The 19245-nt window shown below is 40.6% G+C and overlaps 1 pseudogene across 1 annotated transcript in view; it reads left to right on the top strand.

The window, feature by feature from the left end:
* LOC306799028 overlaps nt 1–19245 on the top strand; it is an 83477-nt pseudogene that overhangs the window by 30525 nt on the left and 33707 nt on the right. The window contains exon 9 of the transcript in view: nt 11210–11280. The product of the transcript in view is annotated as an uncharacterized misc_RNA (transcript). The remainder of the gene's footprint in view (nt 1–11209; nt 11281–19245) is intronic.

Here is a 19245-nt window from a genome sequence, read left to right on the forward strand (position 1 = left end):
TTGAGATTCAGAAAATGGAGACTATTGGATCTTCGTCCATGACAAGTTTCCAGGGCAGGTCCCACAACATGAGTAATTACAGGAAGCAGGATATTTTGCAAGATGTCAAATTAAATGTTTTAATCAGTTCTTCTGGTCTTAAAAGAAACCAGTCTTGTTTTCAGCACATAAAACATGGTGTTACATCTGGCCAGTTGAAGAGGAGGGACTTCCCTTCCAAACCCACAGTGCCATCCAAAATGTGATCCTTTCCTTGATAAGGATTATAATTTGCTGAGATGTGAGGAGAAAAATTCTCTAAGAGCTGAATATGCTTTTGGCATACCAGGAAGCAGGAGAACACATTTGAAATACATTAATTTCTTGTTCATATGAAAGATCTTACGGTCAAGCAAGATTAATATGATCTTATGGTCAAATATAGTAAAATAACTCCATAGTTGGAGTGATGGTAAACACTGAAGTCTGCAAGAGTTTGTTTTTCACCACCACCCAGTTTAGAATGATTTCAAAAAGTTTGCTTCATCTCTATTTTTGACCAAAAATGAGGACTTCAGATTTTATTTTTTTACAAAAATCTTGGACATTTCATCAGAAAGCTGAACATCTGAAAAACCCAAATAAAAAAAAAAAAGAAAAAAAAAAAAAAGAAAAAAGAAAAAATTAAATTACTTATCTTGTTACAAACTTACAAACTTTGTTGTTCCACGTTAACATTTTTTCTTTTAGGAATGAAATATTTGCCATGAAACACCAAAGAAACTGGAGGCCCAATACATGGTGCATCGTGGGAGACATAGATTAATCTGAGAGGCCAAGCCAAATCCAATTTTAAAATTCTCAAGAGGTGACAATATAGCATTCCAAATGAAAGTTTCTTGGGTTCTAACCTGAAAAATACTGCTCTATAGGGATGATAAACAATTTGTCAGGTCACTGGAACATTTGATAAAGGTTGTATGCTTGCAGGGAAAATGAAACAAGCCCCTTTTTATTTTCTGGATGGTAGCCTTGTGAACCCAGCCCAGAAGGTCACAACAAGTCCCCTCTGATTCCTTCATTCATCATCTGTGAAGAAGAACTGCAACTATGGGACAGTTGGTTAGTCTGCAGGTAATTCCCAAACCAGAAGAGAATCCAGCTCTATCTATAATATAGCTGTGTCAGCTTTGGTACCAAGTTTTATCAGTAAAATAAACAGACACAACTGAATTGTGCATGGATTCAATTGGCACTGAAAGTTCAGTTGTGCATGTGAAATATTGAAATTGAGATTGCATCTCTCTTTTATATACACACATTGGAAATTAAGTTGTAATTTGAGTAGATAAGATTTTTATATAGTCATTTTTCTGGCTCTAGCTATCAGTAGCTTTGAAAGTATTTTATAAATAAAGGGATGTAGTGTATTACAACATGCAGTGGTACATTTGGGACATGTAACACAAACCTTAATGAAAGTTCACAAGAATTTAACGTGCACAAGTTATTTTTAATTCACAGTATCTTATCTGTTTTCAGTTTTTTTGAATTACAAAATGCAATTGGGATGTCTTAAGTACTAATTCTTTGCCAAATTTAATTTGTTTCCATGTTAAAGGTATTTTCCAGATACATTGACATGAAAAGCAACTGAAACCATTAAATGTTGTTATAATTTTAACTTTAAACCTTCATAATGCTGCCAAGAGTGTTTTTCACAGATTCTGGAAAAAATATTTATCTTTGGGACCAAGGTACCACTATAAACCTATGTTTGTTTGTTTGTTTGTTTGTTCTGGCATGAGGGGTTTATAACAACTTTGAATGAAACTCCCCATGTAACTGGGTGTTCTGATGAATGGGGGCTTGGCCCAGAGATCCCCATTTGATTATTGGACCTGCTGAAACAGGAGCAAGTGGTTACACAGCACAGCAGCTCTGGACTGGGGATGGTGTGTTGGTGGGATGGAGGCTCCTACTGAGATCCAGAGAGAGGTAAATTCCCAAAGAATCCCCATGGTCTCCCCTGGGGCAAAACAACTTTTTTTTTGCTACAATTTTTACATGTCTTCTGTTTTTCTGGAAGAGGAATAAGAGTGGTTTCAGGACACACAAGGTGATGGCAGTGGGTGAAAGGGGTGCTGCTGTCGTGAACAAGACTGAATGGAGATGGGCACTAGGGGGAAGATGTGAAAAGCTACATGGAAAAGTAGAAGCATTGAGGAAAAGAGGAGCATAAATGGGACCTGTCCTCTCATCAAAGAATGATGATGGAAAAACTCCTGAGTGCCTGATGGATGTGGCAGAGAAGAGCTCGCAGAGCCAGACCTGAGATCTTTTCTTGTATCTCCAAAACAAATCCCACTAACACCCCAAACTGGCAGTGGCCAACCAGGCTGTTATCCATTGGTGAGCTGTGCAGCAGCAGGTGATTTCTGCAGTTGCTGGTGCAACGAGTGAAACAGCAGTGCCTGATTTCAGAAAGGACAAAGTTGCACAGACTGTGGAGATAATTGGAGTTGTTCTGCCTGGTGCTTCAGATCATGTAGCAAATGCTCGACATCAAGCCACTCTAGTTATTCTGCTCCCATTTCACCCTGTTCCTCAGTCTGACCCTTGTTTAAAGAAAAGATAATTTATTTGGAAGGCTTGAGTCATGCTTTTCCCTTTCTCCCACTTGTTTAGCAAAGTGTATGCAATACTTGGGAGGCAACAGAGGAAGACAAGGGAGAACTGGCTGTAACAACTGGCTGCATCCTCACAGCACACTTTGGCAGCACAGACCTTGGGAGATTTCTGATTGTGCCTTCCTGTGACTTGCTCAAGATGGTGTGAAAGGGACATTGTGTTCCTGGAGCAGACATGGAGAGAAAATGATAGGGAGCACACTCTCTGTCAGGAGAGGCATTGCTGTGTGAGAATGCAGTAGAGACTCATGACAGGTCATGGTGTGCTACACAGGTGTAGATGAGAGAAGATTTTGACCCTTGTTTCAGAACGAGTACACATGTGCATGCTTTGGATCAGGGAGCATTTTTCTGCACATCTGGCTAACATGGCATGTCCTACAGAGTCCTTACTAAAAGGGCAGGAAGGCATATGTGCCCACCCAACAGGCAAATTCAAATTGTCTCCTCTTTAGTTGCTTAAAAATAGTTCAAAAATAGATGCCTTAAATGCTGTTACTTCAGCAGGATTACTCAATAGTGAATTTAGCTTTGGATTCTCTCCATGGCCACAGTCTTAATTTTAACTCCTCATGAAAGAATGCCACAAGGCTGCTTTTCCATCTGATTTTGTGGGGGAAAGGAAAATCTTTTGCAGAAGCTGGGACAAATGACTAGTATTTAAGATTTTTCACATCATGTTTCCTTAAAGAAGGCAGAGGAAGTGCATAATTATTTGGAAAATAATTTGGCAGATTCTTCCCAGAGCTAGACTGTTTAATGCATCAGCCTGTCACACTTAAACCATTTAGAGATCACTTACTGCTTTTGATTACACCTGAGATGGTTCACAGAAGTTGTTTTGACAAGGCCTAGCTTTCTGTTACTGAGCTGCCTGATATTTTTTCTAATGAAAAGATTAAACCTAAGTAAAACAGTTTTTCAAAATCTTCAAGCCTGCAGATATTCCTAACAGGGTAAGCGTTTGCTGTCCTTCCAGTGCCTGTTGTGAGTGTGTTCAAATGGTTTAACAAAGGCTTAACACCTTCTCAGACTGAAACCCTTTTAGAAAGAAAAGGAGATGCAGAGTATTGTGGTACAGACTCTAGTCTTATTCAAATTAGTCCCAAAATAATTGGAATAACAATGCATAATCAGCAAACTCTGCAATACACTAGGTCTACTATTTTCTGTTGAATTTACTCCAACTAGGGGAAGAGCACTGTGTATTTTTTGGCACTAGCTTTTCTGGAAAATGAAATAAGTGAAACTATTCTCACTGTGGAAGGGGAATGGTTTCAGGACCTCAGATTTTGTAATGCAGTTCTTTAAGAAACTGGCAGTGAATGAATACCTGGGCTCGTTTAGACAACAGCAAGATTTTTTAAGTTTTCTGTTACTTAAGGTCTAATCTCCCACTGAAGTTAAAGTTGAAATTAATTTCTCAGCCTGTGGTGTAGAGCATTTATCAAAAAGCCTCAATAAATCCTTATGTAGTCTGTGCTGTCTGTAGTTCAGTGTCTCTTTCTTCTCCAGCCTTTTCTAGACCTCAGGAGCTGAGGACATCAAGAATTCTGGTGTTCTGAAGATGTTGGCTTTAGCTTCACTTAAATATGACAGAGATTCACTGAAATTATCTACTTTATTTAAAAAAATGTTCCTGAATTATAATTAAAAGCATTCTGCAATACCATGAGTTTATATAGTACCAGGTTGCTTAGCTGGGTTGTTATACAGTACAGAGCTTGTTTTGAAAAGATTTAATATGTGAGCCTGCTGGATGTTTGGGCTTATTCAGCAACACACATACACAATGCTGCTCTTTTTATTAATAGAAAGTTCACCTGACACAACACGCACCAGTGTTACCTTTCTGACACAGATTTAGACAGCTTTGAAACCTCCTTTCAGGGTTTCATGTCTGCTGTGTACATAAGGTGAAGAGCCAGATTACAGAAAAAATCACTGATAGATGTCTTTCCAGGGGATCTTGGCAAGAGCCACTGCTATCACCAATACTGTTTCTGATACCACATGCATCCATTGCCACAACCTGCCAAAACAGGTGTATTTATAGGCCTTGAGGGACTGAAACAAGAAATCAAACGTTTGTGCAGCATTTTCCATCAAGTTCCCAAGCACTGAGACTCCAAGGATTTTGATATGTTTCCAGGGATTACTTAGCTGTGCTGAGTGTTTCTGTGCTCTCTTAGCAGTCAATGTCCCACTTCTGTACTAGATCCTAGAAAAAAAATGTTCTCTCTTCTACCAACGAAATCATTAACATAATACTGGTTGGCTTCAGAAAAACTCACCAAAATATTTAAATTCAGATCGCAGAAAACTGGCATGAGAGCTTACTTAACACTATGAATTAAGTTAAATTTAAGAAGCAGTGTACCAGTGTGATTCATTAGAATTATTTTGCTTAAAAAGTATGTGCCTTGCACTGAGATATTTTTTCGTGCTCTGTCTTGGCAGCAATTAAGCTCTAGGGTACTAGAGGCTGCCTACTCCTTGTAATGGTTTGGAATAGTTAATGGTGTTGAGTTCTGGAAGAGGAAGAATCCCACTAATTGTGCAATCCTCCTGGCACTAGGGCTTGGCAGGACGTCCTCGCAGTGAACCTACGCTGGGTGTGCCGCCCTTTGTAGAGTGTGATGCACAGCTTTGTGTGCCTCAGGCTGCAAGAAATCATCATTTTCAGCAGGGTGAGGGAACTTGAGTGCATAACTTTTCAGGGCTAGCATGACAATCGTGACTTTTCAGGAGATTTATGTTTACTGTAATGCAGCATCCCACTTTTCCAAAAATTTTTAGCGGTGATGGTGGTGAGTGATAAGGAGACAGAAAAGCGAGTTGAGTTAATGAATGTAGTCCTAGGATTATAAAGGATTTCTTTAAAGGTGAAGTGCACAGGAAAAGAATATTTTTTACTTTGTTTTAAAGAGAGAGATTAATGCAAGTTCAGGAAGGGAGTATTCAGTTGTATCGATATGTGAAGAAGGTGCCTCTTTTGGCATAATCCCAAATGGAAATAGTGGATCATGATAATGGCATTTTAATTCATAGTTTGTCAGGACATTATTAAGTGGCAATTAAAGTGGCTCAAGTGTTCCAACACACAGGTTGCTGAGGGCCAGCAGATGATAAGGCCAAGATAAAAGAAATTGAAATGCAGATCTACATTGTCTGTGAAATGGTTGTGACAATACAAGTAACTTAATCCTGTTTGATGTTACTTCTATTCTCAAGAAAGCTGCATGCACAGCTCTTTTACTTCTGTGAATAGGGAATTGTAGTCTCCTTCCATTCTTTACATCAAATGATTAGCTTACAGCCTTGTTCATATTTGCTCCAAGAGAAGAATGTTCTAAAGTTTTCTTCTGGCTACAAGCCTTCTACCCTTTGGAAATGTTCTCTTGACCATGAACAATTTTTTCTTGGTGTCTTTTTATAAATAGGAGCAAAAATTTCCAGTGAGGGAAGTTCTGGTTTTACACGAGAGAACTGAAAGGTGCTTTCCAGGGGGAGTGTGTACTCTTCCACAAAATCTGGGAGAAGACTGGAGAACTGTGCCTGGAGGTAGTATATTGTGCCAGCTGCAGCCTCAACTCCAAAACTATTTGATTTGGCTGGTAGTACTGACACTTCATGTCCCTTCCCATCCACCCCCTTTTTAAACTTGCTCCCATACATACTGTCTTCTACCTTTGTCCTGAAGCTACTTGTTTCTTTTCCTAAATGTTTTCTTAATTCCAAGCCTCTTAGTTTAGTGTAACCTTGTGAAAAATGACAAAATTATTTCTTCTGAGGTGTTTGCTTCTTCCAAGGATGATGATTTTTATATCATCTGAAGGAACAAGATTCTGCCTTTTCTTTGTTTGGTTAGCCAGACAGCTCTTCTATTTGAACAAATCTTGAAAAAATAATTAAAATACAAAATAAATATATATATGTTTTCTCTTTTTAATGGGCCCTCACTTCTGCATTTGTCCTTGTAGGCTGCAAGTAGCAAGTGAGATCTTTGGTTAAGTGGGTTTTCAGTAGAAGAAAGAAAATTGACATGCACTGTGTAGCTAGCTGATGATTTTTTTCTTTTATATTATTGGAAATATCAAGGGTTCATGGAATATTCACTGTGTCAGCAGCCTTGTGTCTAATGAGGTTGTTTGGACTCTGCTCTCTGAGCCAGAGTAAAATCTTTGAAACATGTTAGTCATGATTTAACTGAAAGTGGGGGAGGTTTTTAACAGCGAGCTTTAAGTAAACTGCATCTTTTTGAATTTCCTGGGCAGCTGCCTTTCTCCCTTTGATGTACTGTGTCTGGTGATGCTGTTAATGAAATGCATAATTATGTGTTATATAATAAAACAGAGCTAACATGAAGGTGCCTAATAGATTATAATGATGTGGAGGCCTGAGAAACTTAAGACTATTGGGGGTTGTTGAAAAGTTCCTCTGGTGACAAAGATGATGTCTAAAGAGGTTTGAATAACTGTGCTGATAAATTAATTGTGGCCTCTTTGTGTGTAAATGGCATTTTTCAGGATTTTGTATATAGAGAGATTATTGAAAAAGAAATAGGTACAATTTACTAGGCTGCTGATGTATGAAGTGTCAGCGCCAGTGACTATTAGAGCTGCTGGCTTTGCATAAACGGGTGCCCTAGGCAAAGACATTTTTGGCACAGCCTGCCTCACCCGTAGGATCAAAAGGAACAAAAAAAAAAAAAAATCTGGCAATATGCACAGAGAGTAAATTGCATCCTAAAGAGGAGCCCCCAGAATGCAGTCTTGGAATGAATATCAATAAATGAAGCATCACGCTTTATGGCTGAAGAGCTCTAGGCATTTTGTGTTTGCCCCCAACATCCCTCCCTCCTTTCTCTGCTTTTCTCCCTATGTTTTCTCTCTCTTGCTCCTTTCTGAGAATCTTTAGGAACTGGTTTGTACACATAGGTATTTTTAAAGGAGAGGGTGTATAAGGTTCTAGCCCTGGACCACATGGGTTCCTGATGGTGCTGGGCTGTGGCTGGGCTTTCTTGGCTGCTGCTCTGGGCTCACAAGGGCCTGCTACTGGGAGAATTAACATGCAGGGAGCTCCAGTGTGGATTTACAGCCTGCTAGTCACTTGGCACAGATTCCCTTGGGTGGATGATTCTAGTACCTACTAAGAGCGCTTTTGTGCAGGCTAGCTTCAAGAGTGCATTTGTGGGAGTTAGGCTGGCTCCTTTTTGAAGGTGAAATATGCTGTTTTTCACTTCCCAAGCACCAAGGGTACCCAAACAGGCTGTTAGAGCAGAGTAGCTAATATGCAGTAAATTCACACCCCAGCTCACTGAGCATGAGCTTCCTCATGCAGCCGAATCCCGAGGCTCTGCACTTTGTCTCTCTCAGCAGGGAGCAGATGGCCCTTCTCTAAACAGGGAATACCAATAAAGCCTTATGAGGAGCACAGATATGTGTGCATGAAGAGTCGTGCCTGTCCATGTGCTTATGTGAGATTACTTGAATCTATCCCAGTTCTTGGGTTAACTTCTGCTTCTGTGATTTTTGTTAAGATACCCTAAGGAGAACTTTGCTGCTGAATTGCCATTGTCCTTGCCATTAACAGACTGGGGTTTTAGCTGCAGATTTTGGTGATTTCTTCCTTCTCCCTCAGCACTAAGACAGCATACATTTTATTGTATGAATGACTGCATCTTTTGTGTGTGAATCTTTATTTGTTGTAATTCCCTTTCCCAGAATTTATTTGAACTCTCAATTAATGGTTTTCGCTAGGTCTCTAAGTATTTGAGTGTGAAATTAAGTCAATTTTTAGATAAGACTTTGCTTTAGGCTGGGATTCATAAATAAATTGATCTATAATTAGTGTACTACTTCACTTTATCTTAAAATCACGTAATGGATTAAATTTTTATGCAAAGTTTCCTTGAAATTTTATAAATTATTTTATCTGTTTTTCTTATGCTTATGCTTCAAATATATAATTGATTTTTAAGTCATCTGCACATTTTCTTTATGTTTTTCCTCCAGTATTGCCTATATCCAAGAAAATTTTGTATCACAGAAATTGCCTCTCCAAATTCCATCTACAGTGAGAGTTCAGAAGAACTCCATCGGCACTATTGTGGCCGAAGTTTAAACTTACTTCCATACAAAAGATATTGCTCAAAATGCTTTTAACATGTCTCTTTAAAAATGACCTCAGCCATCCAAGCCTGCCAAAGATAAACAGCATTTCTGCTCGGCAGGCGTTAACCCTTGGAGGAAATGAAGTTCAACACTTGCCCCGAGCATTCAGAGTAGAGAGGAGCCATCCTCCCTCCAGATCCCAGCACTCAGGAGGGCTGCAGGGCTGGGAAAATCAGCACAAGCCTCAGGGTTTCTCAGTCACAGATGTAAAATGCTGGCTGAATCTCTCTGACAATAAAAGAGGAGGGTCCGGGCCAGGTCAGCTTGACTGTTCCTCCTAGAGATAGAAGGGTAGGAGGAAGGGATAAAATGGGATGAAAACCAAGAAGAGGTGACTGGAGAGCCAGGATCCAGTTCTGGCTGTTCTGATGATACTCTGTATAGGTTAAAACAATCACTTGAAAGTATGAGAAATAGTTTAAGTTACAAGAACTTTTATATTCAGAGTTTCAGAGTGCTTTTATAGCTTTTTATAGTAATTTTTACTGTTGGTTTTATTCCAGAAGAGTTTCCTGCAGCAAGATACTTAAAAAAACCTTAAAAGGAATCCACAGTAAAGGAGTATCCATCTGTGTGAATGAGTTGCAGCAGATATGATGAAGCAATTCTTAAAATCCCACAGTTACTGTTTTCCTTTCAACTGGCATGTTCGTGTTTTTAAATAAAACAGTTATGAATGCTAGGTTTAAGGAGAAATTCAAAGAATGCTGTGGTGTTATTGGAAATCTCTGGCTATGTCCAAGCAGAAAGGACAGTTGCATGACTGTTGTACATGGCTGACCATGCCATATGAGTCCTTTGTTGGGATATGCTGTAAATCACCCTGAATGTTATCTTTTCAAACCCAGAACAGAGACAGAAGGAGGGTGAAAACTTAAGTCTGGATTTCCTACAGCTTATCATGCAGAAATGTGTATATTGGCATTCTTTGAATGCAGATATTTGAAGTGCTTAACAATCTCTAACTGATGAGGTCTATTAAATGGCCATGTGCTGTAATTTACTTTGTCTGAATTGGAGAAAATTTCCTGGGCAAAAGCCTCTTAGTCTTATGAGGAAAGGTTGTATATTTAGTCCCAGGGTAATTGCTAATGAATATATCTGTTTAATGGGATGCAGTGATAGGGGAAATAGTGGGATGTGAAAAGAGATGGCAATTTTCATTCAAAAGCCTTAGTAAGGTATAGGAGAGTAAGGAGAATATTTCTGTGCAGTGGTTTTCACCATGAAAAATATTGGACTTTATTTTGAGCTGGAGACCCACTTAATTGTGGGTCTAAACAACATTAATTACATTCACATTACTCTCTGTTTGGTGTAGGAGGATTCACTCTGAATCCTTTTTTCAAAGGCAGCTGTTGTGGTGTGCTTTAAGTTGCTTAAGACATCTGTAGCAGCAGGTCAGGTGAACTTGGTCTACCTTGTGCTCAGTTATAGTGGTTGTAGGCAACCATGAAGGTAAAGCCAATTAGCTCAAGGGTAAAAAAGTATTAAAACAAACTACATACCTCACCACTCACCTGAACATACAGTCACTGCATGGGGAGAAATGACAAGTGTACTAAGGAAGAGGTGTTTTGGGTGAGATACCATAATTTGTGCATATGATTTTCTACAACCAGAACTTCATCCCAACTCACAGATTTGTCATTGTGGGGACAGGGACCCCTGCACCATGCCTTGTACTGCCCAACATTGTTCTGCATGGTGATTGTTGTTCCTTCTGCTTGATCTCCTGAGCTGGACTTCTGCTGGAAGCTGCTTCATCCATTTTGTGGCATTCTTCAAGACAACGTTTGTACAAGGAGCTTGCTCTGTCAGGAAGCAGGAGTAAAGGAAAACAATTTTATATCTCCTGAGCTCAGCAAGAAAGAAAAGATATTTGGATTTATTTGCATTTTTAAATATTTGACACAATGCCAAGCTATTTTAAGCAATCTGTCTACTCCATCTCTACTTACTATCCTCTTCTACATCAGAATTATCACAAGCCATCTGAAATATAGGAATCAGATGTCAGTTTTAATGTAAGCTGACAGGGATGGGAGGGGCAACTGTCACTGCATTAGCCAAGATTCTCTTATGGAAGTGTGGATTGATAACCCATACCTGGGAAAGGAGGAGAGCACCCTTCCCTTTCAGAGGACTGAGTTTCTTTACATTCCCTTGTGAAAGAAGTAGGTTGTCCTGTGCAACCACTGCCTTCACTCCAGGTATGTGAAAAAAAAACCCAACAAAACCTGCAAAACCCTTTGCTCCATTTTTTCTTTAGGTAGAGCCTACACATGGTATCCAGTCCTCCCTGACAGTGCAGGCTGTCATACTGCCCAGGATAGCTGGTGAATTTTCATTGTATCCCTGTAGGGTTCCCTCACGAAGCTGAAATGTATTCCCTACTTGGATGTGGAGACTTTTGCTCGTTACAGGAGAAAATGGTGAATCTCTCATGTTGCTGATCTGTAATTTTTCTGTGCCATGTTTTTTGCAGAGGTTGTGTGGCTTCTCTGAGCCCTGGAGCTTAGAGACAAAAAGGGGAAAATGAAGACCCTGATCCTGAGCAAGGATCTCTTTGCTGTACAAAGGGAATGAAAGTCTCCCTTTCTCTTCAGACATATAGTAGGATCTGAATTACTACTGCAGTCCTGGGAGCAGTAAGTGCTTCATAATCCCAGTTGGATGCTGTTTGTTAGTGGTCCAACTGGGAATCCAGTGGAGGTTTTCACAGACCATTGTCACTGTTTCTTGTGAGCAAAAGCTGTAGAACAGAGGAACAATAACAGAGTATGGTCTGACTTCTGGATGACTGGCCTGGGCTTCCTGTGTGTTGGGTACCATAAGATGTACACTTTCAGGTGGTGATTCCTACCATCCAAGGACAGCAACTAAAGGGAGTTAAGAATTGTTCTCTGGAAGTGCTTGCACTAAGACTAAGTGAATATATTGGAAAAAAAGTTGTATCCTTTATTTTTTCAACCTACATTAATCCAACATGTTCTGTGTGTCTTTTAGTGTATGAACCAGTCTCCAAAGCTTCATTTTTTTTCATGGCATTTATGTCAGCTAATAAGCACCTTTTCCTCTCCTAAGTGCAAGTGCTGGGTCTGTATTTATCCTTGGTAGTGACAACTCTGTAATACTGTCTCCTATAAAATAATTAGCAGAAATGCTGATTCTTTGAGATGCTCTCTAGGAATTAATTAGGTATATAGCTACAGCCAAAGCTCTTTGCAGGACACTTCACTTTTCTCCTAGTCTTGAGGTCTACTGGACAATCCTTTAGCTTCAAATGACCCTCTAGAATAATAAAAAGTTGGCGACTCACTCTGTTCACATTTTCTTCCAAATGTAGCCATGTCTGAAAGGTTTTAACAAGCACATTGAATGCTGGGTAAAATCTAACTATTTATCATGAGAGAAAAAATTGCCAGCAATGCAGTAGGAGGAAATAAAAACAATCTGTGACATTATGGATGACTTCTATATGTACCACAGCAGATAAAACAGAAGGGAAAAAGCCATAAAGTTTCCCATGGTATTCCAATTTGATGACAAGCCCATGGAAAGAATTATAACTGCTTTTCTGGTTCAGGGGGAGGTCCTATTCACTTGAAGGACATATATATATATATACACATTTATATATATAAATATATAAAATTTCATTTTCCTCCCACTCCTTTTTTTTCTCTATAAGCATATTAAAGAAATTTCTGTATAACCTGATCACAGACTATATCAATACTCTAAAGCAAAATACATAGCATCACAACTTGGTAAGGATTTTATAGCTAGACACTTTACAGACTGCCAAGTTTTAGCCTAAATCCTCTTAGACATAGTCTGAATAGGCTGATATCTATCTCAGATAGCAGATGTAGTTGCTAAAACGGCTCCCCATCATATTTAAATAGTCATGACATTCAGGTGAAGTCTTCAGTGACTGTAAAAAGGGAAACTTCATACCCATTGTTAAGAAGGATAAAAAGGCAGACCCCCTCAACTATCATAGACAGTGGGATCAGCAAGTTTGTGGATGATGAAAAGTTGAGTAGTGCTGTTTGTCTGCTTGAAGGAAAGAATGATGCCATCCTTAGGGGCCCTGGCAGGCTTGAGGCGTGGGTCATTGTGGACCTCATGAAGTTCAATAAAGTTCAAAAAAATGAAGTTCAATAAAATTCTACATCTGGGGCAATCTCTGGCACCAGTACAGACAAGGTAGTGAATGGACTGAGAGCAGTCCTGCAGACTTGGGGGATACTGGTTGACAAAAAATCAGATATGAGCAGCAACGTGTAATTGCAGCCCAGAAAACCAGTTTTATCCTGGACTGTGTAAAAAGAAGTGTGACCAGCAGGTTTACTCTGCTCTTGTGAGACCCCACCTGGCACACTGCATCCAGGTTTGGAACCCTCAGAGATCCAACATGGATCTCTTGGAGCAGGTCCAGAGAAAGTCCACAGAAATGGTCTGATGGCTGGAAGAAAGGCTGGAAGAGTTGTGGTTGTTCAGCCTGGACAAAAGAAGGCTCTGGGGACACCTTGTTGCAGCTTTTTAATACTTAAAAGGGACTTATAGGAAAGATGGAGAGAGACTTTTTGTCTGGGCCTGTAGTGGTATGATAAGGGGCAACAGTTTTAAACTAAAAGGATAGGTTTAGATTTGGCATAAGGAAGACGTTTATTATGATGAGAATGCCTCATCCCTGGCAGTGTCCAAGGCCAGGTGGGATGAAGCAACTTGATTTAGTGGAAGGTGTCCCTGCCCATGGCAGAAGGTTTGGACTAAATGATCTTCAAGGACCCTTCTAGCCCAGGCAATTCCATAAGTATATGATTCCATGTCCATGGTCTCTCCCCCATACTTCTTGGATGCTCTGTTACCTTGTTATTCTCTCAAATAAATGAAGCTTCACCATTCAGCCACCTTAGACCTCTGGGATTTGGACTGATCCCCAGCTCTCTTATAGCTTGGGCATCCCAAACCCTGAAGAGTGACTCAAGGCATTTCTGGTCTGCCTCTTAAAGTAAAAATATAATAATTGAAACAAATTCTTTCTAAGAATTCCAAGCCCTAGATCTTGTTACTTCACCTAGTGTGGGAAATACACAGAGTAAGGCAAGACAATTCCTCATTGCTTCTGAGCATCCTTGAAACTTTAGCAGAAGTTCTTGAGCAGAAATTCTACAGAAAGGTGTCTGACAATGAACTTTACTTTCCATATGTTTTCCCTGTGGACCAAGGTTTCTCTTTCTTTTTTTTTCTCTCTGACTGATCCTGCAGCTAACAAGATGCTGTGGGAGCCTGCCTATTTACTTCTTTAGTCTTCTATCTCAGTGACCACACAGTTTATGTAAGGCTCTGCTGTTTTTAAGTTCATTTGCTACACTTTAGTAGTATTTTTATCTTCAAATGTCTATACTCAGATGTCATTTTGCAGAGACTGTCCTCTTTCACTGGTTTTAACAGCTTGGTTGAGGGTTTGCTGCTCTGGGAAAGTGTGGATGACACAGCTAAATTTGTGCCATGTTCTGCATCTTCTTTGTTCAGTATTATTCTGAAAGATCACAAAATGTATAAACTGTGCATTGCTGGATTCCCCAAATCAAAACAAGGACAGGGGTCAGCTATGTAGGAACTGGTAGCTAGCATGTATTTATAAACAGGTGATAAATTATGTTTGTGTATGCAAAGTGAAAGATTCAGATAACTAGCAGCTTGCTTAAATGCCACATGAATTTGGAACCTTCTTCAATGGAAACTGAAAAACCTTTGGTAAACAGCACCTGATTGGTAGCAGAGAGAAAAAGCGACACTCAAGAGAACATGTTATTTTAGGTCCTCAGCACTGGTACTGTCAAAGTGTGGGTCTTCTCTTATTTATTTCCTCATTGGTGTCAAGGATGATGAGACCTTCTGTGTTTAACCATCTTGTGATTCCTCTTACAGGTCTGGTTAATATCTCTTGGCAGCAAACATGCTACACACTGAATGGAGAAGCAAAAACAACCCTTAGATGAACAAGGGGTGGGGGGACAGCATTAAGGTCCAGCTCCACAAAGGAATGTGACTCCTAACTGCTGCACAGTCAGTGGGTACACTGAGGAGCTACATTATCTACACACTGACTGTGAAGACATCTCTGTAAATACTGTTATATGCAAAACTGGTGGAAGTGAAGACCTGAGTCTTCAGTGGTGTTTCACTGCCTAATTTGTCTTTGGGCACTGTCATCTCTGGATGCTCTGCTTCCTATGGAGCAGGAAGGCTTAAGATTTGTTTTCTTAATACTCATTATATTTTTGGAACCTCATTGATCACCCTGCCTGTTTTATTCTGTGCTCAGGGTGATAAGGCTCCAAACACAGCTGTATCTAGTACAGGGCTGCTACAGTGCACTGTGATTTCCAGCTACATTGCACACCACTGTAAACACCCCCCTTATAAAATCTGGTTCACTGGAACACTCAAAGCTGCTGGCTGCCAGGGAATGTTCCTTAATGAGGGTAAGGAGTACTTGAACACATCTATGACTTGGCAACCCTTCCTGCTTTTTATAAGCTACTATACACTTCAGAGAGAAAATATCTTAGAGGCTACTTTTTAATGGGACAAGTTTACTTAAGAGCTGAGTGGAGTTGGTGCCAGTAGTTCTGTTTTGTTCTAGCTTAATATTAGCCTTGTCAAAGTTCTTATAGTGTCTCCTGGGTGTTTCTGTATTGCATGCCATATAAAGCTGGTTTTGGGAGCCAAGAATTTTGGCTGGAATATATATTATAGTGGTCTCATTATATTTTTCTAAAGTGTATCAGAGGTGGCCCTATATTAAAGATCCATGGAGCAAGGCTGATTTTTTTTTTTTCTCCCTTCTAGTTTTGCCTTAGCCCACAAGGCAGGCATAGGATCCAGAATTTGAGCCAACCCAAGTTTGAGGGTTACTCGGGTTCCAAGGTCTTGGTATAGCCTGTAATAAAATTTGGGTAATTAGTGATTTTTTGTTTTTTTCTAGATGATACCTTGGATTTTGAAAATCGCCAGACTTTTGGGAGGATACTTTTGGTTTGGGCCTGCACTAGTAACTACTACATGAAAAGATTCCTTTCTCATCTTGCTGACATAAGTATTCACTCAAAGACAGCTTGCCAACATGGTGCAACTTGTGGTGAATCCTGTCTTGCCTCTTTGAGAAGATGTGTGTTTTATGACTGCTTGGTGCTTTCTTACTGACAGATATCATTAGGTGGTGGACTTGGCAAAGTTTTTGCATCAGAGGGCATCCAGCCCATTCTTTCAGAGTGTTTGTGGAGGAAGCTGGGTCCTTTTCGGGCTGCACAAGGGAAAAAGGGAGCTGCTGTAACAAGGCCATGCTTTGTCTCAGGAGAATCCTGGCTACCACAGAAAAGATGGAGAGAAGGTGTTAAGATGTGGGTGAGATTTGTTAAAATTACGTTTGGGCTTTAAGCCTATGTCAGGTTTAAGAAAACATGGCAAAGAGCCATTTTTATTCCTTTTTTTGCTTATTCTCCTGTGCTGGGTTTTGGGTTTGGGGTGATCCCATTACCTGAGAAGCAGCTGTATGAGCCATAAACAGTGGAATTGAACCCCTGACAAAAATACTGTGGCAAAACCAGGTGCTGCTTTATGTGCAGGGAGGAGAAGCAGTGCAGCCCTGCCTTGGTTTCAGCCTGGTGCTGTTGGTGGTGCCCTTGTGGGATGGGTGAAAAGATGCATTGCTCCCTCCTGCACCTACACCAGCTCTCTGTGGGACAGTCCAGCTTGTCTCCCTTCATATCTCTTAACCTGGCCAGGGGCTGATGCCAGCTTGCTTCACTGTGCACCAGCCTCCAGCCTGTGCTTGCAGCCAGGTTATCCAGAACAGCTCCTCAAAGCAGAAAAACAAAGAGGAGAGTTGGTGCACATGGATCTGTGTGAAGAAGGTTAATCTGAACGTGAATGGAAGGCAAACTTCCAGCTGGGCAGAGTTACTGCTGTATATTAAGCCAAATATTTATGTTATGGAGGCATGCTTTTCTGACAGGTGGTGGCAAACAAGGCTACTTAGCTCTGTAGTTTCCAGGAGACCTGATTTTCTCTCTTTATAGGAGTTTTGAAAAAAACCCCAAAACTCAGTGACACTGAATGAGCTACAAAGATGAACTAATGGGCCTTTTCAGCTTTAATCCTCTGAGAACAGAGACACTGTTTTCTACTGTTAAATTTCACTCCAAGTTTCAAATTTTTCATGAAGTGGTTTCAGTGTCCAACTCTATTAGGAAAAAGAGTCACATGCAAACAGTTTAACTGTGTTATTGTGAATATTCAAAGGAGACAGGGAGGCTATATGGAAGGAAGCAGGAGGAGTTCTGTGTTCAGGCCTGCCCCATTTTCTCACGTTGCTTTGGCCAAACCAATTCATTTTTCAATATTCTCAGTTACAGAGGGGAAAACAATGTCTCCATGCCTCATGTGGCTTTCAGCGTCTGTTGTCTTTGCCAAGTATTGTCAATTTCTTAAACAAAAGCCTTATGTAAAGGCAAAATTTCTCGTGAACTCTAGAAGATGATTTTACCTGCTCTCATTTTGACTATTTAATGAAGCTACTACCTAAAGGGTTCTACATGAATGAAAATGATTTTGTTTATTTTTATTGGTGAAACCATAAAAAGAAGCCCAAGATTCCAGTTGCATTACTGTTTATTTTTAGAGCAGACTCTGAACAAATAAAACAAATTGCCTTTCCCATGCTATAGTAAATACCAACAGATATAACCCGTCCTCCAATCTAAAATAAACCTTTCCCAATCTTAGCCATTCCCTTCCCTAAAATGCTGAAGATGAGAGCTGGCACTGTGCCCCCCAGGTTTGGAGCTGCAGGCTTCCACAGAGGGGTGGGTGAGGAGCAAGTGTGGAGCTGGCTGAGGTCAGGGATTGGAAGGGCTGGAGGGGTTTGGTTGGAAGGGCTGGAAGCTGAGTTTTACACACTGCTGACCTACTGCCCTTGGAAGCGCAGTGGTAGTTACTGCACCCCTCACAAGCACGGATATACAATGGAAGTTATGAACACAGGGATAGTGAAGATGAGCCAACAATCTGTCGGATTGAAATCCTTGAAGGACCTCGTAAATACTTTAATGTTTACACAGGGCCTGTATATTTTCACAATTACCTTTCCATGAGCCCAAAATGTTTTACACTGGAATGTTTTCAGGCTTTAAGAAGTTATATTTTCTGATATGTCTGAAAACTGCAGGCTTAGCTTCTCTATTGGCCCATTTTTTCTCATGAACAATTAAAGCTGGATTCCTTTTTACCCCCAAATATGCAGAATGTAAATGGTGAGCTCTACCAAAATTATGTATTGAATATGATCACAGTGTGGTAAGAAGAAAATGGTTTGAATTTACAAGGGAATGTTATACCATAAATTGGCAAAAAGATGCATCTACAGTATTTGCCTCTATTATAATTAAGAAGTGATAAGAAAAATGAGTTTTCTGTAGAGAGATTTTTGAGAGAAACAAACCTATAAGAAGTTTGAAAGGTTTGAGGCAGTTTTTTAAAACTTTAGGGTGGAAATTTGGAGGCATGAGACACAGATCAAGCACAGTGAATTTCTAAGCAGCTGACATGTTCCTCTGGTTTCTGTCACAAGGCACTTCTCTTTTCTGTCCAAAACAAGGCTCCTGCTCGAGTGTGAATGGGACTGTCATGGAGCTGGCACACCTGCTGCATGTATTAGGCCTGCAGTGACAATGGCTTGGTACTTAATAGGAGGCTCTGGCTCTTGCTGTGAGGTTCATTGTGAATCGGCTGTAAGGTCCACAGTGAGTGTAACACAGATCCCTTCTGGCTCACGGACAAGGCTCTCTGCCTGATGTTGAAGGAGGGATAACAAATCCACAGTGACTTTTGGTGGTGTTTTCTATTTCTGGGGAGCCCTGAGAAACCAAAAGCAGTGACTTCTGCACACTCTCTGCAGAAGGGAAGGCGCTGAAGCAGCATCTGGAGCTAATAAGCAGTGTTTCACAGCTCGCTGGTGGGCAGCAGGGGAGCCCTTACGTAAAACCTGCACACACTCATTGTCAGCTGTGGGAAACTTGAAACAGCTTCTGCTGGCCCAGCGAGGAGGAGACTGCCTGACTCCCTTTGGGCTCACCTGGGACCACAGGCTCCCTGCAAGGGCATGGCCACAGCCTTCAGATGTGGTAGCAGGCAGGTGGAGAGTGCACACACACACATGGGAAAATCACATCCAGCCATCAAATGGGGTATTCCACTAATTGGGAAGTCTGTTCTGGTGTCTGGCCACCATTTGGCAGATGCTGACAGTTTCCACTTGAAGCCAGCCAACCTCACCAGAAAGCCAGCTGTGCGGCTGATCTCATGAAGATGTCATTGAGCAG

The sequence above is a fragment of the Erithacus rubecula genome (genome assembly GCF_903797595.1).
Source record: "Erithacus rubecula genome assembly, chromosome: 3".
NCBI classification, from domain to species: Eukaryota; Metazoa; Chordata; class Aves; order Passeriformes; family Muscicapidae; genus Erithacus; species Erithacus rubecula.